Here is a 20,386-nt window from a genome sequence, read left to right as displayed (position 1 = left end):
ATAGAGCGTTGGCCTGCAGACTGAAAGGTCTCAGGTTTAATTTCTGTCAAGGGCATGTACCTTGGTTGCAGGCACATTCCTAATAGGGGGTGTGCAGGAGGTAGCTGATCAATTTTTCTCTCTCATCGGTGTTTCTAGCTCTCTATCTCTCTCCCTTCCTCTCTGTAAAAAAAAACTAATAAAATATTTTTTTAAAACCATATTGATTTTGCTCACTATTGTCCCTTCATTGCTTACATATTACCTGAAATATAATAATGCTCAAACAGCAGTTATTAAGCAAATGAATGAAAAAAGAAATAGATATTTACTCATATCTATATGTATTGTATATATGCAGGTATGGGGAAAAATAAGTTTATAGCTGTGAGTGTGAGAAACAGATTTTATTCTTATATTATTTTTTGTTAATTATGGCATTATTTATTTGTATTACAACTGGAGAGAGAGTGGAGATTTATGAGGGACTGCTTATGCAATTATGTAGGCGAAGTCCCACAATCTTCCATCTGTAAGCTGGAGGCTGAGGAAAGCTGAATGTGTGGTTACAGCTCAAACCTGGAAGCCAGAGAACCAGGGGGACCCTGGTGTAAACCCAAGAACCTGGAGCGCCAGTGTATGAGGGCAGGAGAAGATGGCTGTGCAGCTCAGGCAGAGAGCAAATTCGCCCATCCTCACTCAGCCTTTTTGTCCTATTGAGGCCCTCAGCTGATCGGATGATGCCCACCTGCACTGGTGAGGGCAATCTTCTTGACTCACCTCTTGATTCAAATAATGATCTCTTCCAGAAACACTCTCACCGGATACACCCAGAAATAATGTTTTGTGGGTTATCTGGGCATCCCTTAGCCCAGTCAAGTTGGGACATAAAGTAAACTATTACAGATGGAGATTGTCATGTGTGAGTAAAAATAACTATACATAATTCCCTCTGGAATCACTTCCTGGTAGCATTCCAGTTACTACTTCATATGACCTTTTATACTTGAGATATTTTGGTCCTTGCAATTTCAACCACATTCTATAGTTATAGGATAACTTGAACCAACACCAAATTTCTCAATCATTTTCTTTTTTTCTGATACATAACAAGTTCAAACACAACCTATGATTTCTCTTAAGATAATATCTATACCTTTGGGCTGCTTCCAGTACCAAAATTCACATGCATATGGAAATAAAGCAAATGGCTTTTGCCTGGGACCTTCTCATTGGTATGCGTGGTGGAGGAGCCATGGGAGGAATGCCGGGTAAAGAATCAGGAGACCTAAGTCCTAAATCTAAGTTGTGCTCAAGGGCTCTCAAGTAATGGAAACGTGTTTCCTTTTGGTTCCAAAACTACAGCACAGAGATAATATCTTGTGTTCTCAGGACACCTGCTAAAACTATTTTTACTTATAGAAATGAGCAAGCAAAGGATGTTCAAAAGCTTGGATATTTCATTAAGCTGCATATTCATGAATTTTAGTAAACGTTGAATCCAATCCAAGGCCTTAAAGCAAAGACTACAAACTGGTAAGTTGAGGAATCATGTTGAGTCAATAGAAGTTTTTTTTGTTTGTTTGTTTGTTTTGTTTTTTTTTTTTGTCTGGCAGTGTTAATTTTTAAATTTAATTCAATTACAAAAATGTTTAAAATTTGAAAGACTTCACTTGAAAGTTCTGGCTTTCTTTGACTAATTTGAAGATTTGGCACCCTAGGCCCACGGTACTATTGGCAACAACTGTCATGCAGTCCAGTGGTTCCTTCCTGTAAGGACCCAGGAGCACTCAAGTTCACCGCAGCCCCGCCCCTCGCCATTTTATTACCCCATCTGTTTGACTCCCTTATGTTACTGTCTGGCTCCTGAAGACTTTGGAAATTGGCAATGTCTGCTTTTTTAAAAATATATTTTTATTGATTTCAGAGAAGAAGGGAGGGGAGAGGGAGATAGAAACATCAGTGATGAGAAAGTCATTAATCGAATGCCTCCTGCATGCCCCTTATTGGGGATAAAGCCCCAAACCTGGGCATGTGCCCTTGACCAGAATCAAACCTGGGACCCTTCAGGTTGATGCTCTATCCACTGAGCAAAACTGGTTAGAGTGGCAATGTCTGTTTTGAAGGGATATTATACAATCTGCAATTGTCCCCCCAAGCTGTGGCTATCAGATCAATCCTATTTATGAATATGTTTTAAAGAAGAAATCCATAATATTATTTGGTAATCCACTGGAACATTAAAAATTCTCTTCTATCCAGAAAATTTTTCTCAATATAAATAAGCTAATAATAATAGTATAATTTTAGAGCTACATAACATGTGGGCCAGCCCCCTTATATAGCAAATGAGAAAACTGAAGAACTAGATGGGAAAGATGTTTAAGGCTCTATAGCCCAACAGAATTGAAACCAGGAGGCAGAACTAAAGCCAGGACTTCCCAAGCAGCAGCTTTTCATTCTTTCCAGGGTGAGCATGGGAAACAACTTCCTACTTTGCTTCTATGAAAATCACATTAGGTTTGAACTCAAGGACAGGAAGTGTTGTTGTTTTTTTAATCTTTTCTAGGCTTTAGATTCTCAGTCAGCTTATTTTTCTAACCTTAATTACCATGAAGATTCTCTTTTGAATCCTGTATTCATTTCCTAGTGCTGCTATAACCACGTGCCACAAACCAGCTGCCTTAAAGCAACAGAAATTGATTCTCTTGAAGCTTTAGGGACTAGAATTGTGAAAGCAAGTGTCAGAGAGGCCATGTCCCTTTGAAGTCTCTCTTGGAGAACCCTTCCTGGCCTCTGCTTAGCTTCTGGTGGTTCCCTGAAATCCTGGCATTTCTTGGCTTGTAGCCACAGCCTCTATGTCTGTCTCTGTGTCCTTCTCTCTTATAAGATACTTATAAGGTACACAAAATCCGTGCACTGAGGCCGGGAGGGGGGCGGGGTTCTTCAGCCCAGCCTGCACCCTCTTGCAATTTGGGACCCCTCAAGGGATATATGACTACCCTTTTAGGCCCAACCCCGAGGGGATCCCTTGTGGGATTAGACCTAAACTGGCTGTTGGATATCCCTCTTGCAATCTGGGACCACTGGCTCCTAACCACTGGCCTGTGTGCCTGCCTAATCACCCCTAACCACTCTGCCTGCCTGCCTGATCACCCTTAACTGCTTCTTCCTGCCTGCCTCATGCCCCTCACTGCTCAACTGCCTGCCTGATTAGCCTTACCCACCTCTGCCTGCCTGATCACCCCTAACCATCTTTGACTGCCTGATTGCTCCTAACTGCTCTCCTGCCTGCCTGATTGTCCCTAACTACCTGTGCCTTGGCCCTCACTGTCGCAGCTTCATCCAGAAGGACATCCAGAAGGTCTTTTGGCTGTATGGGCTAGTTAGCATATTACACTTTTATTATCATAGATAAATCACTGGACTAAGGGTCTACCCTAATTCAGTATGACCTCATTTTATGTTAGTCAATTATATCTGCAAAGACCTTATATCCCAATAAGTTCACATATTGAGATGAGATTCCAGATGAGTATGAATTGGTTGTAGAAGGGAGTGGGAAGAGAGGCTGGGGAAGAAGACACTTTTCAAGCCCCCCAAAATTCCTTCCAAATTTTCCTAAAATTTGGGCCAATCCCCTGGGACTGATGATCTGGCTCTTACTTTCTCTATTACTATTTTCACAGGCTATCACAATGCTGGCTTTCAAGAGACAATATATGCAAACTCTCATGACTTTTCAGCTTCTTTGGGTTTTTACCTGTTTTTTTTTTTTTTTCTTTTCTTTTCTTTTCTTGCTTTCATTAGCATTTTCTTTATGCTGAATTTACTCTCAGGGTAAGTTTTTGTTTCCTCGGTTTCTTCTGGGATACCTTTTTCTTCTGTGCAATCTCCACTTCTGGTTTAAGAACCACCTGCTCTGTCTCAGGAAGGATCCTCTCAGTGTGGCAGGGAGAGCCCATGCGGATTAATCTGCCCACGAGCTGCAAGTTCTGTGCACCATCTTGGAAGCTTTGTTCACCTGGAGGAGCTCAATGACCAGAGACTCTACTCTAAGTTCAGCATCGCTCTCTGCATTGTTAAGCATGTGCAGCACAAAAACACAGCACTCTTTTGGGCCACTGACTCTGGGCCCGGCCTCCCCGTTTGGCCTTAGCACACCTACCACCCCCACCATTGTAACGACAGAATGGCACACATTGCTGCTGTAAAGTGACATCTTTTGAATACCCAGTGGCTTTTTGGATACGCATACCCCTGATGGCCTGGGCAGTTTCACAGGTGTTCTTAAAGTGAACATGATTTGAACTTCTTGATTTGCATGATTTTGTGGGGTTTTCTGGGTTGAGTGAATAATGAACCATTTTCAGAGGTTACCTCATGTCACTTACTGGAAGAGCTTTACCTGCCATGCTTAAAGTTAATAGGAATCAAGTGTAATAGTCAACACTTGGGCTTTGGTGTTGGGTGGGACCTGAATTAGCAGGCTTTTGGCTTTAACACTCCATCTTGTCTTCACATGGTTGCAGAAGCATATCTTCACACAGTCACACCCATGCATAGGAACATCTTTCTGAAGGAGAAACACTTTCTCAGACGATCATCTTCACCCATCCAGACTTTTCTTAGGTCCCATTGCTCAAGACTGAGTTATATGACAATGACAGGGACCCAGATCAGGTTTCTCAAACTTTTTGGTCTCAGGACCCCTTTACATTATTAAAAAACTAGAGGCCTGGTGCATGAAATTTGTGCACTGGGGGAAGGTCCCTCAGCCCAGCCTGCCCCCTCCTACAGTCCGGGAGCCCTCAGGGATGTCCTACTGATGGTTTAGGCCTGCTCCCTATGAGCGGGCCTAAGCCACAATCTGGCCTCCCTCTGCGGGAGGCAACTAGTCTGATCAGGGGAAGGTGCCACCCCTATCACCCCACTGCTGCTGCCACTGTTGGCCACCACAGCAGTCAAGATGTTTTCATCAACACGGACTCCAGTCCCTTCACCACGAAATGACAACTTTCTTTAGCATTTTGAAGATGTCTCTTTCATAGGATATGATATTTCTTTTTTTTTTTCTTTTTTTAATCCTCACATGAGGATATTTTCCCATTGATTTTAGAGTGCATGGAAAAGAGAGGGAAAGATAGAGAGAAACATCAATGTGAGAGGCACACTTCAACTGGTTGCCTCCTGCATGAGCTCTGACCTGGGCCTCAGCCAAGGAGGAGCCTGCAACCTAGGTACATGCCCTTGATCAGAATCAAACCCTGTCCCAGCCACTGCTGTGGGGCTGAGGCTGGGGGCCAGCCCCCATTCAGGTTTGTGTCTCTGCTGCTCCATCCCCACAGCCCAGTGCCATGGCTGCAGGGCTGGGGATGGGGGCCAGCCCCCCTGTGTGTTGGTGCGGACCACCCTGTCTGTTGTTCTCTCAGACTCTGAGCCCGAGCCAGGCCCCTCCAGGGCCAGGTGCGGACCACCCTGTCTGTTGTTCTCTCAGACTCTGAGCCCGAGCCAGGCCCCTCCTCCTGAGCTGGCTGTGACCGTTATGGTGTCCTGGCCTAATTTGCATTATATATATGTGTGTGTATAGATATAGATATAGATATAGATATAGATACAGATACAGATACAGATACAGATACAGATACAGATACAGATACAGATACAGATACAGATATAGATATAGATATAGATATAGATATAGATATAGATAGATATGGACCCTAAAGAGCTTTCTGTTTTTGTGTTATACGCATCAATATCTACCTGTTAGCAAGTAAAACTGAGACATTTCTAAAATTTGTATTCATTCATTTAAAATGACAATAATAAACTCATCATTACATGTAAAAATAATTTTTTATGAAAAATAACTATATTTTCCAAAGATAAATTTAGTGAGAACAGTGGTATCATTTTAAGTTTATGCAAATCTCTTCAATGTCTAATTTAAGAAAAATAATAGAAACAGCTGTGTTTTTATATATGCTTCTGCACTGTCTATTGTGATCTATTCTTTTGGCTGAAGTACATACAGAAAATCCAGCTCACATAGATATGTAGTTAGAAAGAAAGAAGTATGCGAACAGTCTTTTTAGAAAGTTGTAAATATTCTTTGATATTGCACCAAACTTTACAAATAGTTTCTTAAAGGTTTAGTTGCAGTGTGAAATCTGAAAACAAGTTGGTCCGAAGGTTGTGGGTTATTGTTAAGCTGTTAAACTGAAAACATATCAATGAATTTTTCATACTTGATTACATTAAAATCTTGTACTTCAAATTTTGTAACATATGCATTGGTCATTTGGAAACTATTGGTTCACTGAGTTATACAGATCTTTAAAATGTTGACATATTTTACTATAAATATAAAAACACCATATTCATTAATATTATCACCAATCTCCAATATAGTTTATTTTGAAATACTGAATTTTATCATTGGCAGCAAATATTGCCAGTTGTTTTTCTTGATATGACTAACTCACTTCATTTTTAAAAAAAACATTTCTATAAAATACCAAAGCCTGAATAACACCATTTCAAGTAAAAATAGTGTTCTGTGAAGGAACAAACATACAGATGCACAAAACAAAATCATTTGGTTCAACTTTCAACTCAGACAATGGCTCCAATGCTTTCCCTCCCGACAACCATTGTTTACTATGTGGTCCAAGTACTTCCCAAGTCAGGATGTCATAAAATTAATAACTCACTGCTTAATGGGCATTCTTAAGTAAAATACTGTTTAAAAAACTCTTTGTGATGGTGAAAAATACAGTGACTACATTTTGGTGTAATGATTCATATGAAGACACCAGCAGTTTTGGCCCTTGCATTTGCAACATCAGTGCAAATAACAGGGGAAAGGCAAATACCATCTTGAAATTGATTTCCCTTCCCACACTCTCCTCTGGCAAGTTTTGTTTTTAAGTGATTGATTTATTTTATTTCAATATCCTATGAGATGCAACAGGCACTTTTTTCTTCTTCAGAGAAATAGACTCAGAACCTAAAATCTCATACAAATTAGGAGAGAATAACAACATCCCCCAAGTAAGTGCTTAAGTGCTGTGGCCAACGTGTATCTAACAGGTGTCTTCCCCTTAGTCTTTTGGACTCAAAAATCATAGCTGGTAGAATTGGGTCAACTTAGAAAGCTACTTCAGACATTTTGCCCACAGAAGTAGTATGGGATCCTGGGTTTTTCCTCTGTGGTGCTAATTTTTATTCCCAGTTAGCTGTATGTCTCAAATGAACAGACTTTAAATTCTACCTTTGTGTTAACTTCAAGGGAGAGCTTACACTCTGTATTACTTTAACTCCCTGCAGAAATGTATTCATTAAATGGGTGCCACATGTCACTGATATTAAGATGTACTTTTACACATTTTAAGATTTAGAAATTAAATGCATATTACAGTCTATAAGAAGTCATAACTTTTTGGCAGTGTTTTCCCTTTCTTAGTGATGCATAAAATAGTGATATATCTATTATCAATAGGATCTTAAATTCGACAAAAATTTATATTTAACAATTTAGCTCTGGACATTTCTTTTTTTAAAAGTATATTTTATTGATTTTTACAGAGAGGAAGAGAGAGGGATAGAGAGTTAGAAACATTGATGAGAGAGAAACATCGATCAGCTGCCTCTTGCACACCCCCCACTGGGGATGTGCCCGCAACCAAGGTACATGCCCTTGACATGAATCGAACCCGGGACCTTTCAGTCCACAGGCTGATGCTCTATCCACTAAGCCAAACCGATTTCGGCTAGCTCTGGACATTTTGAGGCCCGATATAAGAAATAGCTCTTTGAAGACCACCTCCACACTTTCTGCGGGAGTATTGATATGCATCATGTATTTTACAATGCATTGCAGCTAAAACAAATCTGCCACAATAAATCGCACAGAGTTCAACACTAAGAAAAGAACCTGTCTGTCCCTTTCTGCATGGCCATAGTAATGGGTCCTGGCAACCTTCTTAATTAACTAAGATGACAAAGATGCTCTGAGCTAAGTTCTGTGCTAAGTTCCAACAGCCTTCTTCAACCCAGGTTCTCCCTTCTCAAAGTCATTCGCCATCTTTACCCTTGTTTTAATCACTGTGAAGACAGGACTATTTTGTTTTTTCAGGAGCAAGTGGAGTACAACTAAACAACTAAATAAAATAGGCATGTTTTCTGAAATACACCAGTTATGGATGAATCACCATTCTGGATCAATGATTCTCAATTATTTTTTTTTTTGCCTCTGCACACACACATCACCCTCCTGACAACACCACTTCACTGTCTGCAGTGAACCAGGGTGAGGATGGAGGTAAGGGGAAACCTGACACACCTGCCTGGAGGCACACATCAGAATCCCTCAGGCTGTGCCCAGGGCCCCTGGTGATGCTAACCCCTGCTTTGGGACCTCTTTCTATGCCCTGGCTACTGACTTGCACAAAGTAATGGCTTAAGAAATTGTGTCTGGCCGAGACCAGTTTGACTCAGTGGATAGAGCATCGGCCTGCGGACTGAAAGGTCCCGGGTTCGATTCCGGTCAAGGGCATGTACCTGGGTTGCAGGCACATCCCCAGTAGGGGATGTGCAAGAGGCAGCTGATCGATGATCCTCTCTCATCGATGTTTCTAACTATCCCTCTCTCTTCCTCTCTGTAAAAAATCAATAAAATATATTTTTTTTAAAAGAGAAAGAAATTGTGTCTGAAGATGATTGAAAATAATATAAAATGAGCAATGCAAAATTAGGCATTAACATTGGGAAGAGACCTTAGTGATGGATGGCTCTGTGCTACATTTGCCTCTAGGTGTGATCACGTTCCCTCTCATTCTGGCCCCTGAGAAGTGAACAGTATTGCTGTGTGAGATTTCCCAGACATCTCCTTAAAGCAAAGGGACACATCTCTCTTCTCTCCTTCCTCCACCCTGAAGCCTAGAATGCACCTGTGATGCCTAGGACTCCAGCCACCATCTTGGACCAAGAAAACGAGGGTTATAGTAAGACAAAAAGTCAAAAGAATCCAAATCTCTGGAAACTTTGCAAAGCTGCCTGCAAGCCCAGGCCACTTCCCTCCCAGGCCTCTTTTTGTGTGTGAATGTAACCTCAGGTGTTCAAACCACTATCTTGGGATCTCGGTCAGCCATACACAGTTCCACACTGATACTGCATCTTGAAATGATCCAACCAAGAAGGGCAGGGTGAAGTCATAAAAGGAGCCCAGGCCTGGAGGTCATAAAGCCTCTTTCTGGTCTTTGCTATGCTAGTTATGCTTTTAGCATGCTTCATAAACTTAAGTAACCCACTTAACCTCTATTTACTCAAGTTTCCTCATTTTAAAAAATGGAACTCCCTCCCACAGAGTTAGGATGGTTAAATGACATGAAAATGAGAGTTTTTTGAGATGGTGAAACCATTCATCTTTGTTATGGTTAGTTGCAGTAGTGATGCAATATGGAATAATCCTTCCATTTTCACACGTCCTGCTAAATGGGTTCAATTCTAGACATGTCCTGGTTGGTGGTGTTAAAACTGAAACCATGAATAGTGGTTCATAGAGCTAGAATAGTTTATCTGGAGAATAGAAGGTGGGAGTGAAGCAGGCATTATAAAAGTCTTCAAATTATGAGATATTTGCAAAGAATGACCAGCTGTTTTGTATGTCCTCCAGGGATGTAATCATGTCTTCATGATTAGAAGAATAAGAGTTTCCTAGTGGGTCCTGTCGTAGAGCCATAGGTCCCTGGGAGAAAAACTTGTGAGACTTGTATTTTGATGAGATTTTAGGAGAAAGATATAAGGGAGTTAGGGAAAGAGGTTAGAGCAGGGGAAGAAGATAGATAAAGATGTGGGTGTAGGTCAACTGTAGCCTCAGCCTGATCCCAGAAGGAGCCCTGGAGCATTAATAGTGCTGAGGAATTGTCCCACCTCAAGGAAAGAAGGCCAGGCTTTTACACCCCAGTATTAGTCAGTCACTGGTACCCACCACCCCTGATAGGAGGAGGGGATAGTCTCCCACTCGTCTCTAAGTGAGGAGGCTCCCATTAGCTGAGGACAATCCTCAAGGAAGGGTGCAGCTGAGATCTAGTAGCCAACAGTGCAGCAGCTGTGGCATGGATGCACTGGCCCCGTGAAGGGGCACTAAGTGGTGCACCCGATATCTACTATGAATCAAAACACTGAAACACTAGAGTAATTTATAGAGAAAGCATCTGACCACTTCTTTAGAGACACTTAAAAATAGAACAACTCACCAGTGAGGCAGTCTAAATAAATAGCGTGCCATGCAGAGATGGATGAATGAGACTTCTTTCCATTAGGCTTTGGAGCTCTGCAGCTCTGTTTTTCTGTATCCTGGACATTCAACTGCAAACCCCGCAGATGGGAGAATGTGTGAGGCCCAAGAGCTCCACCCTGAGAGTGCCCACAACTAGTTACAGGAGAGACAAACCCTTTCTCTTTACACCTATACATCTTTTCCCATAATCAGTGGCACTGTCACAGGCAGTTTGGAATAAGCATTTAAAAGACAATGGCTTTAGTTAATCCCTTGTTGGTTCTGCCCTTGGACTAGTTAGTTAAGCTCTCTAAGCGTCACTTTCTCTAGCTACAAATAAATACAATTCTTAGAGCAAAAGCAGCTGGCTGGCCACCCATCCACAGTGTAGGCACATGGCCCCCTTGTCTGCAATTCCCAGGCCCCCTATGGCCACACGTGACTTACTCTCACCAGTGGAATGTGAGTGGAGGTGATTGCATCTGGTCAGTGCAGTTAAGAAGTGGGTGACTCCCTTACCAATCCCTTCCCCAAACTATAGTCAAAAGGACTTAAGTAGGTCAGAGCACAGGTGAAAGCAGCACAGGTCCCTGCGCTACACAGAAGACTGCCCACATGGAGTCCTCAGAATAGACTGAAGGAAGAAAGAGGCCAACTTTCCTGCTTGTGAAAGCACAAAGACTTGGGGATTTGTTAAAACAACTAGTGTAAACCCAAATTAATGCAATTATAAATTTCTACTTTAAGGCAGTCATAGAGTGAGATTATCCTATCTAATAAAAGAGTAATATGCAAATTGACTGTCACTCCAATACACAAGATGGCTACCCCCATGTGGAAACAAGATGGCCAGCTGGGGAGGGAAGTTGGGAAGAACCAGGTCTACAAGGAAGGGCAGTTGTAGGTGATCAGGTCTAAAGGGGAGGATAGTTAGGGGTGACCAGGCCAGCAGAGGAGGGAAGTTGGGGGGACTGGGCTTGCAGGAAAAGGCAGTTGGGGGTACCAGACCAGCAGGGGAGAGGAATTAGAGGTGACCAGGCTGGCAGGAAAGGGCAGTTAGGGACAGTCGAGCTGGCAGGGGAGCAGTTAGACAAATCAGGCTGGCAGGGGAGTGGTTAGGGGATGATCAGACTAGCAGGCAGAAGTGATTAGGGGCAATCAGGAAGGCAGGCAGGTGAGAAATTGGGAGCCAGTAGTCCTGGATTGTGAGAGGAATGTCTGACTGCCTATTTAGGCCTGATCCTACCAGGACCAGGCATAAATGGGCAGTCGGACATCCCTCGAGGGGTCCCAAATTGGAGAGGGTACAGGCTGGGCTGAGGAACAACGCCCCCCCCATGCACAAATTTTGTGCACCGGGCCTCTAGAATCTCTATATAATTTTAGGCCCTTTAGTAAATTTCCATCATAGTCCTCACAGAGTACCCCAAATGAACACAGAGCCTATGCAAGGGCACTAGGTTGATGCTTCCCATTCTTTGTTAAAGAGTGTGCAAATGCAGCTGTCAGACAAATTCTCTAGCCCCTCTTAAAATCTGATATGTTAGAAATTCTGTAGTCACTGTTGCTTAGCAACCTGGCAGTAATCAGAACTTATAATTGTTGGTTATGGGTATTAACAAAGACAAGGGATATATTTTTTTATGGAAACAATAATAAAAGTCAATAGTTATTAAATGCTTACTGTGTGTTAGACACTGTACTAGGTCTTGGGTATGTTATTTTATTCTAACCATAAACCAATGATTTATATACCAATATTATTATCCCCATTTTAAAGGTATGAAGACAGGTTCAGTGAGGTTAAGTAACTTGCTAACTTAGTAACTGGCAGAACTGGGTCTGAATCTAGGTCTATTCAGCCCCAAAGCCAGTGTCCTTTTCTCCCTCACAGCCGAATATGGGTGCAGGGCTCCCCTCACAGCCTAATGGCCCCAGGCACTGAGGTATTTTAATCACCATAAAGCCATAGCCAGCTCCCTGTCCTTGGATGGATTTTTTTTATCCCCTTAAAGTCAACAAGCAATCCCAAATGGAAAGGTTTCTTTTTATTAAGCCATGATATTTTCTAGTTACCTCACTGCAATATTTTTCAATCTTCTCTTCATTTCAACACCTCCCCGTGAATGGGCACATCGTGGAAGGAAAGAACCAAGAACCTTACAAAGGCAAAGCTAGAAGGGCTTAGGGACTTTTGCCCCCAGATTAAAGATGCTGTCCTCAGAGGCCCCCTCTGGCCTCCTGCATGAGCTCGGCTTCTGTGATTTTCAGCATCACCCATGAGAGCCAAGCGCGCCAACACAGGAGGGTGGCTCCCACAGGCCCGAGGCCTGTTGGGTAAATCAGATGAACACAAAAGCACAGTTGCTCCATGTCACTCCGAGAAGGGAGCACAGACCAGGAGAGTATCTATCACATGGTGGCCCAGAGTGACAGACAAGGAAAGACGGGCCTGGACCATGGCTGACAGTCCATGTGGAAAGGAGGGCAAAGCACTGCCCCCTCCTAGGAACACAGGGGCAGTGTTCTCTCCAGAGCAGACTGGCCCTGACTCCAGTCCCCTGGGCTAGTCCTGTCATTTGTACCTTTAGGCCATCCCAGCCTGCTCTGCTGCACAACTGCGTTTTTGTGAAGAATAGATGTGTTCTCAGTGCCAAATTCTCATCTTGTTTAATAGCAACTCAAGGCAAGGGAAACAAGGCAGGTGTTACTGACACTTATACTTGACATTTCCTTCCTGCATTTCTCCACAGCCCCGGGGGTTTGCCGGTGCTAATGAATCACATTTCTCCTACCCTGGGGATTCTGAGGGAATGGAGAAATAATGCATGAGAATCAAAGATGGCTCAGCTGCCCTTCTTGAGGAGAAGGCTGGTTTGAAGGCTTGGCGGGGATCCAAGGCCAGAAGAAGCGTTTTTTCTCCCCGCTGGGTTGAAATCCCGCACTGGTCATAGGACGAGTGGCAGCGGGCACTCCCTGTGGCCGGTGGGTAGGCAAATGATGGTGGGCAAGATGGGTATCGCCCCCCTCCCCACTTCCCCAAAGAAATTAGAAAAAGGGTTGAAGGGTTCCTGGGGAGGAGAGCAGGAAGGGTCCTATGCAATAGGATCACAGGAGTGGGGCGAATAAACTTCCCTCCCCACAGGCTGCTGGGGAGACAGAGAAAGGAGCCTGTACTTCCGGAGGCATCTTAAAAGCCTGAGAAAGAAAGCCAATCTGACCTCCGAGGTAACCTCACCATCTCCATCTGCCCCCTGACCCAGGCCTCCTTTTTTTGCACCAAGAAGCTGACTAGTTTTGCAACTCTTGGCTGAGGAGCTGGGACACATCATCATCTATTGATCCAAAATGCCTGTCGGTCTCCTGCAGCCAGTGCCCAATGGCCGTCTGCCCGTGCCCTGCCTCCTGGAAGCCTTATGCAGCCGTAAGTAAAGGTTGACATTTTGAAGAATTGCTTTTCTTGAATCTGCTCCATATTCTGTTCTAGGGGATAATAGATGGGCTGCTCTGCTTTCCTCAGCTGCAGACACTGCTCTGCGGTCGCCTTAGCTCCAGAATGCATTAGCAGATTGGGCAGGGGGCAAATTACAGTGTCCTGGGCTCCTCGTGCCTTCCTGATCGGCACAGTGCTTGCCAATCTGTGAGCATTTCAAAAACAAAACATTATTTTAATGACTTTTGGCTAAACCGATGGGTCATATTTTCCTCTGCTTTTTCTCCTTGGCCACAAAACCCCTGTGCACTGCCACTACACTGTCTCTTATAATGGCATACATCTAATTATGAGGAGTGCTGTGGGAAGCCAAGGAAAGGGGCCTTCCAGTGCCTTCTCCCAGGGCCTTGGGATCTTAAGAAAGTGGTTCTGGCTCTGTGTCACGTTAGTAGGCTTGTTTGGATGCTGAGAGAGTCACAGGTTTCTAAAGCAGGCTTGACTCTCAGGCTCAGTTGATCTGATATTGTACCCACCGTCAATAATCTCTTACATAAAATACTGCACATTTAAAACTGTTGGGTTGCCCAAGCAACGCAGGATGATCCAGCAGAAGCCACATACGTGCCGAGGTTTAACAGGATGGGTCCAGCCTTTCTGGGCAATGGCTGTCTTCCTGACAGGCCAGGATGCTGAAGGGGAGTCCAGAGAGCCAGATCCACAGAAGCCAACGAGAACTGTCAGCAAATACGCTGCATAACAGAGATGGTGTCTAAATTTGTTTTGCTTCCAGACTTCATAGAACAAAGGAGTATTTTATATACATGTGATCTCCTCTTTGCTGATTTTTTAAATGAGAAAATATCTTTTAAAGAATCTGTAAAATACCCCCTTAGCCCACCCATGTTCAGGCCATCACTGTCTCTTGCCCGGGTGGGTCTCAGTCCTTTCTTGCCCACTCTTGATCCCTAGCCCTCCCACCCACTGCTGCCAGCTCCAATATCCCGCTGCCCAGTTGGGATCATGTTTGTTTCCCAGCTAAACCTTGCCAGAAGCTCGCCTGATTGGAAGGAGCACATGGGCCCCAGGGATGGTCCAAGGACCCCCAGGAAGTGGTCCTGCTCCCTTAGCTCAGTGCAACCGGACTGTACTTGTTCTCCAGACACACACCTGCCTCTTCAATGTCTGCCGGACAGCCCCAGCCCTGCTCCTGTCCACAGCCTGCCCATTGCCCCAGGCCAGCCCTCAGTGCCACCTTCCAGGCAGCCGCACTCCCCTTGGGTGTCCATGTGGGCACGCTGTTTTCTGTTTTGTTCTCTATCCGCCTGTGTGCTCATCCTCACCTTCTCTCTGTCCGTTTTGTATTCCCCTGAGCATCCAGTGGTGTGTCCTACACTTAATAATTGTTCAATAAATAGCAATTGGATTGACTTGGAGTTAAGCAGATACTTTTTTTTATCATGTGCAGTGACATGCTATCTTCCTGAATATTTTCTATTCCGTATTTAGAAATTATAGTACCCACTTCCAAATGGCGTCAAGATAGAAACATATTTTCTATCTCGACGCCATTTGGAAGTAGATACTATAATTTTTAGGATAGTTTTTGTTCTTTTCATCAGATTTTAGGAAGCATAGAGGCATGTGGGGAGAAGGGAATGAGGGACAGGGGCAAGCAACTTAGAGGGAATGTCAGAGACTTTGGAGTTATGTTTCAATTATTTTTTTAAATGTTTGAATTCTTATCTGTCCTTGACCATGTGTGTGACTTGAGCAAGTTCCTCAATTTCTCTGAAACTCATCTCTAAAATTGAGATGAAAAACTACCTATCTTATGAGTTTATTTATGAGGATTAAAATAGAAAGTGTTTTCTGAGCACTAACTTAGTGCCTAGCATATAATAGTTGTAAATCATAATTCTCATCGTCGTTCTCCTTTCAGTAGTAAATCAGTTTCCATAGTCATCCTATCCTTTCCATATTTTACTCCAGTATCAAACGTTGATTAATGAGTTAACATTAACTTTTAACGAGAATCTGCTATTTACCTGGCATGCTACTGATGGTTGCAGGGGTGGGGGGAGGGGGAAAGGTAGAGATGGAGATCCCCAAAATAATATGATGAGCTTATTAGCTGATTGAGTGGGGGGTTAGCACCAGTACGTTTATTGAACTGTGCTACAGATAGGTGTTCAAATATGCGTTAACAGATATAATAGAAGGGGTTTACTTAAACCCAAGAGAGAGGCGATGTAAGTGTGTCAATGAGGAACCCGTCACTCCGGGCCTGCTCTCCCACTGCCGTCCACAGGCAGTGGGCGTCCAGAAACCTTCTGGCATCGGAGGCAGCCCCGCTTCCCGCCCGGGGCCTCTGTCCTCTGCGGCTGCACAGCCCTTCACACCCCGCCCTCCTTCCCGTGCCTGCTGCAATGCGCTGCTGTTATCACCTTGAAAGTTTTCATAAATTTTAATAGGCTTCATATTTCTATTTTGCACTGGGCCCCCCCAAATCATATAGGTGGCCCTGGTTATAGGAATTTGAGGGGTTATGCTTAATTCATTTTTTGCCCAACACATCATGGGCTCATAAATATTTCTGGAATGAATGCATTTCACTTCCACAATCATATGGATGACGAATGCTTGCACAGCTGCTTTTACCTAACATTTTCCACTTAAAACTTATATAACATTTAAGTACACTTGTGCTGTAGACATTCATTTTGTGAAATAGGACATTTGGGGTTTTCTATAAAATCTCTGTGTGGAAGAAAAAGAGAGCAGCCAGCAGCTGGGCAACTTCACCTTACTTCTTAACACCTCAGTTTTACCTGTACTTTCACATTCCAATACATGTGTGTACACACATATCTACATGTGTGCATACACACACGTGCACACATAGACACACATTTGTACGTGCATGTGAACACACAGTGGAACACACAATCCTTTTCCTGAGATTGTTTTGGGTCCAACAGGCACTCTGAAATAAACAAATTAAAAGCGCATATTTAAAAAGCAATTCAAGCACAGTTTCTGAAATCTGTCGGAGTAATAGTAGACAAGTAAGAAATACATTTGAAAAGAAACTCAGATATGCATTTTTGTACGGTAAAATAAGCATACCATACCATTTACCATTTTCTCCATTTTAAAGCACACGGCTCAGCAGCATGAGGTGCTGTGCTGCCAGCACCACCATCTACCTCCAGAACCTGCTCCTCATCGCCAGCTGAAACGTTTACCCGTTCAACAGCTCCCACTCCTCACTCCCCAGCCTTTGGGAGCCTCCAGGCTACTTCCTGTGACTATTCTGAGTGTGTGTTAGCAGGTGGAAGAGGTTTAGTTAAACACAAGTAAAAGGCAATGTGAGTGTGGCAATGAGGAACCCGTGGCTCAGGGCCTGCTCTCCCACGGCCTTCCTCACCTAGAGACCATTTCCAGGTTATGAGAATTAAAATAGAAAGTGCTTTCTGAGCACTAGCGTAGAGCCTAGCATATAGTAGCTGTAAATCACAGGAAGGGGCTGCAGACCGCTCAGCCTCACCTGTCCCTCACTGGGCAGGACCTCTGTCAAAGCCTGAGGCCAGCTACTATGCTGCGGGAAGAGCCCCGGTGGAGGTGGCAGCCTGTGGGTATGTCTGGATGTCTGTGTCAGGTGTGCTCCGTGACTCACTATTAGGTCTGGTGTCTTGAGCAACCCATTGCCTCACACTCCTCTTGGGCAACATGGGGAGGAAGGGTTTTGTTTCAAGGAGAGCTCCTGAGGGGAGCTACAGGAAGCCTCGAGCTGACCGTGCTGTGTGGGAACCCCCGATGGGCGGGTCTCCCTAGATGGAGTGTGCACTGCACCAAGGAGCAAGCAAAGGCAGAGGCCCTTTTCCAGAGGGGCAGGGGTAGTTTGGGTGGGAGGGTGGACTTGCATCACTTCCTGTTTGGGAATTGCTGTTCCCTATTCCATGAGTTCAGTAGGCAGTTGGACATTCATGTTCAAAGCTCAGAAGAGAAAATTAATATGGAAATACAGATTTAGAAGCTATGCGTGGCACCAGAAGGCAGGTGAAAAGGAAACATCTGGGGACATGCATATGGAATAATAAGAGAAAACCAAAACCTGATTTCTGGAAAACATCAACATTTCAGGGTGAGCAGAGGAAGAGGAAACTGAGATAGAGGGTAGAAAGGGCCAGGGGAGAGGCATGGCCAAGGAGGGGGAGAGTCTTTCAAGAAAGAGGATGTGCCCACCGGAATCCCCTGCCAGAAGCCCCACTGTGACTCCAGCTGGTGATCCAACCATTGGCTGGTGCTCACGGTTACCCAGGCAACGACATCTGTTCTTTGACTAGGTCTGGCTTTGTGTGTAGAAGTAGCCTGGAGAGAAAGGAGATACCAGAGGTGTAGGAAATAGAATTGGTGAAGGTTTCCTGATGAAGAGTAGCATCAGCAAAGCTTGTAAAGGACTGTAGCAATTGGCTAGTTGCCAAGGTAGGAGGAGGTAACATTCCAGACTGAGGGGTAGCAAGTGGACATCCTGGGAAATGCCTGTAGTGCAGTTGGCTGGATTGTTGGGTGCATGCGAGAAAGTCATGAGAGATGACGATGGGTAAAACACTAGAACAAGATGACAACAGGACTTACGCTCTTATCAAGAAGTTTGATTTTTCTTTCAAGGCAATAGGGAACTGCCAAGACATTTTTAAGCAGCGGGGTAATTTACATTTTGGACTATCACCCTGGCAACAGAGAGAGGCTGCTGCATTAATACAAGGTGAGAAATTAATGAAGGGCTGTGGCAGTGAGGAGGGATTTGTCATTGAGTAAGAAAGAAGAATTGGCAGGGCATTTTATACTTGGTGCAAAATTAAAAGTTGACACCCTAAGTCAGGCTCAATGGCAAAGACATCAGTAACAGGATCTCCAATTTTTAGTTGGGCACATGGCTTTCCAGATTAAAAAAAAAACTGCTTATACCCACCTTCCTTGCAGCTTGAGGGGCCATGTGACTAAGTTTTGGCCAATAACTCGTAAGTGGATGAGTCTTATTCTGGGAACCTTCTTGGTAAGTTACCTACTACCCACCCTTTGCACCTCTTCTTTATCCTTTCCTCCTTCCTGCTGCATGTGATGGATGGAACTGGAAAAAACATCCTAGGCCTTGAGATGACCATGACCTTAGGAATGGAGGTCAGGCAGAGCGAGGGAACAAGACAGAGGGAGTCTCTGAGGCCCTGGGGGCTTCTTGGAGCAGTGCCTCCCTATCAACCCAGGAGTTCCTACCTCCAGATTTTCATGGTGGAAATAAACTTCTTTTTACTATCGTGGTTAAGCCACTGTTCTATTGGACCTCTGTTACCTTTTACTCAAGTGAACTAAGCCTGATCCTAACTAATAAAGCTCTCAGTTTTAGCTGTTGATAAAATCCCAAACTCCAGGAGACATTAGTCTGTAGTTCCCCTTCAGCTGTTGGCCTATTCGTCCTTTTGTGACTCAGCCCGGGAGTGTGAAGCAGTAGGAAGAAGAATTTCATTGCTTTTTAAGGCTGGATGATATTCCGTCCTATAATATTCCAGCCCACTGGTCACATATTTGCAGAACACCTGCCACACCTGTGCCAGGCATCCTTCCAGTCACCACAGAAGTGGGCGTTCCTAGCCCAGCGAGAGGATCCCTATCTCACTTGCCAAGTCAGCTTTTGGGGCTCATGTGGTAGCATGTGTAGGAAGAAGATTCCAGCAAGGCTCTGACTCTGGTTTCCTCGCCTAAGACGTGCAGCCTTGAAACATGGACTTGTGTCCTCCTTGTCAGCCATGATGTGTGTCCGTTTGTAGCAGGAAAAAGAGGGAAGGCAACATGGGGGTGGGGGTGGGGGGGTATTGGAGGAAATTTGTGGCTGAGAGTCAGGTGAAGACTTCATCTGGTTCCATGCTGGCACCCTGCTGGTTCCCAGCAGCCCCTGCTTCTCCTTTGTGACACATATCTCATTTATAACAAATTAATGTTTCCTGCATTTATTTGTTCAATATTGTCTCCCCTACTAGAGCATTAGCTCCACGGACGTCAGAAACCAAGACTGCCTTCTTCACCAGGATATTGGAGCAGAGAGGGCGCGCCATAAAATACTTGCTATTGGGGGGAAAGAAATGAAAGAATCAACCTTCTCATGCAAACAGGAAAGAGATTTGCAAATAGAATTGGTCAAGCTTTGCACGGAAAAACCCTTTATAACTTTTAAAGGAAATTGATGGCTAAGATTCACTTGTGGATGAAATCTGAACCCTGCCAGCTTCCCATCCAGCCTGATAACCTCTCTATTACTCGGAGTACCAGGAAATGCAATGAATTTCAACATTCACGTAAGAAAACAAAATGGACAGTAAATCTGCTGGGAGCAAAGGGAACAGGGGGCTGTGCCCAAGGTCAGACAGATGTGGCTTTGAATTTATCCCCAGGACAAGGCTGCAGGCACTGTGAAGTTGGGGGTCTAGCCCAAGCCAAGCGGTGCCAGCGGGCGGGGGGGGGGGGGGGGGGGGGGGCGGGCGTGGGGAGGGCGCCCTCTGGAGGGGGCGAGGGAACGTGCGGCGCGGCAGCCCTTCATCAGCCCACTGTCTCATGGGACCCTCTTTGGACCACCTTCCGGGTTCTGGGGCGCAGGGACGGGGTGCCCTAGGGCTGGATCTCTGGCAAGAAGA

The 20,386-nt window shown here is 44.5% G+C and overlaps 1 pseudogene across 1 annotated transcript; it reads right to left on the bottom strand.

Annotated features, from left to right (window-relative positions):
- Nucleotides 1-3,797: 3,797 nt before the first annotated feature.
- On the bottom strand, nt 3,798-4,346 carry LOC311619695 (large ribosomal subunit protein uL22-like; annotated as a pseudogene). Its single transcript has one exon. The product of its transcript is annotated as a large ribosomal subunit protein uL22-like (transcript).
- Between the last annotated feature and the right edge of the window lie 16,040 nt (nt 4,347-20,386).

The sequence above is a fragment of the Pipistrellus hanaki genome (genome assembly GCF_964339955.1).
Source record: "Pipistrellus hanaki genome assembly, chromosome: 3".
NCBI classification, from domain to species: Eukaryota; Metazoa; Chordata; class Mammalia; order Chiroptera; family Vespertilionidae; genus Pipistrellus; species Pipistrellus hanaki.
The sequence above is the reverse complement of the archived record's forward strand: the minus strand, read 5'-3'. Positions and strand labels throughout refer to the sequence as shown.